A 2022-nucleotide genomic window follows, 5' to 3' on the forward strand; every position below is an offset into this window, starting at 1 on the left:
AAATGGACAAGTTCCTAGAAATATATAGCTTGCCCAAATTGAGTCAAGAAGAAAGAGATAATTTGCACAGACCAAGCACTAGAAGTTAAATACAAGCTGTGGGAATCTCTTGGCAGTCCAGTGGTTAGGACTTGGTACTTTCACTGCTATGGCCCGTGTTCAATCTCTGGTTGGGGAACTAAGATCCTGCAAGCTATGTGGTGCAGCCAAAAATAAATAAATAAAGTAAATTTTTAAAAAATTGAAGCTATAATTTAAAAAAACAAAACAAAAAACTCTCTGCAAACAAAAGTCCAGGACTGGAGAGGCTCCCTGGGGAATTGTATCAAACATACAAAGACCTTTTTTTTTTTTTGCATGACAGTCTTTACATTTAAATGATTATTAGTACAGTATCAGTACACTGAGTAGTAACATGTAACAAGTTCCTGAATTCTATCATCTAGTAATTCTGAATAAGAGAAACTAAAAGCAGCCCATACTAGTACGTATTATTCTAATTCCTCACCAGAAAGGTGAGGAACTATTTTAAGGCTAGCTGCTGCTTTCACATAGGTTACAAATAACTACTTACTACATACTAGATAAAGCCCCTGTCCTTCAAGAAAGATTTAGGGGACAAAAAAATTAATCCCTTTCTTTTTTAAGAAATTTGTTTTGTTTTCTTTAAAACTATATCTAAGAAAGAAAAAGTCAGTGTTGATAATATGCTACTTGAGTGAAAAGGCATAGGAAAACAGACAATGTATACCCATTAAATTTCTAAGAATATGAGGTAAAAAAGATAAAAGCTTTGGATAAGCTCTAAGTTTGTACAAAGAAGTGACATTTGCTATTCTGCAAAAAGTGAAAGGACCTATTATATAATATACAGAAATAATTTAATGCCTTTTCACAAGAATATAACCCCAAAACTTCATATTCCATGAAAGCATCTAAAATGCCAATCCATGGAACAGGCATTTCTCTTCTTCCCCTATCCGTTTATGCAGTAGTTCTCATGGATTTCTGCCAGATGTCGCAAACAAAGGCCAAGAGGTTATCCAGGACTTCATCCGTGTTCTGTCAGAAGTAGGTCTGGAGGATGGTCATCTTCTCCTGGGTGTTCTTCTCCACTTCAGTGCTGCAACTGCCTTGGGAACCCAGAGGCACAGCTTCCTCGGCCTTGAACTCCTTCTCCCTCTGCAGGCAGTACTCTTCAATTTCAGCCTGAGCTTCTTCTTTGGCCTACTTCAGCCTCTGGTTCTTTCGCTTGCAGGCCTGGGACACCTTCTTGGAGGCCTGCTTCTCAGCCTGAGGCAGCTGCTGGATGCCCTGAGACTGACTGCCCATGGCGGCAGCAGCGTCTCAGAGACCCAAAGAAGAACTTATACTGATCCTTCTCAAACTCTTCCAAAAGATTGAAGAGGAGGTATACTCCCAAAGTCATTATATGAAGCAACCATCACCCTGATGACAAAGCCAAAGATACTACCAAAAAAGAAAATTACAGGCCAATATCTTTGATGAATACAGATGCAAAGATCCTCAACAAAATATGATCAAATCGAATGCAACTACACACAAAAAGGATCATACACCATGATCAAGTTGGATTCATCCCAGGCTCACAAGGATGGTTCAACACACGCAAATCAATCAATGTGACACATCACATCAACAAAAGAAAAGACAAAACACATGATCATCTCAATAGGTGAAGATAAAGTACTTGGTAAAATTTAACATCCATTCATGATAAAAAAAAACTCTCACCAAAGTGGTTACTGAAAGAACATCTCCCTACATAATAAAAGCGCTTTTTGGCAAACCCACAGCCAACATAATACTCAATGGTGAAAAGCTGAAAGCTTTCCCAATAAATTCTGGAATGAGACAAGGATGCCCACTTCCACCACTTCTATTCAACACAGTATTAGTATTGGAAGTCTTAGCCACAGCAATCAGAGAAGAAAAAGAAATGAAATCCAAATCAAAAGGGAAGAGACAAATTGTCATTATATGAAGATGACATGATATTCT

The 2022-nt window shown here is 38.0% G+C and overlaps 1 pseudogene; it reads right to left on the reverse strand.

The window, feature by feature from the left end:
* Nucleotides 1-976: 976 nt before the first annotated feature.
* On the reverse strand, nucleotides 977-1332 carry LOC130836971 (V-type proton ATPase subunit G 1-like; annotated as a pseudogene).
* Nucleotides 1333-2022: the final 690 nt, after the last annotated feature.

The sequence above is a fragment of the Hippopotamus amphibius genome, chromosome 15 (assembly GCF_030028045.1).
Source record: "Hippopotamus amphibius kiboko isolate mHipAmp2 chromosome 15, mHipAmp2.hap2, whole genome shotgun sequence".
Classification (NCBI taxonomy): Eukaryota; Metazoa; Chordata; class Mammalia; order Artiodactyla; family Hippopotamidae; genus Hippopotamus; species Hippopotamus amphibius.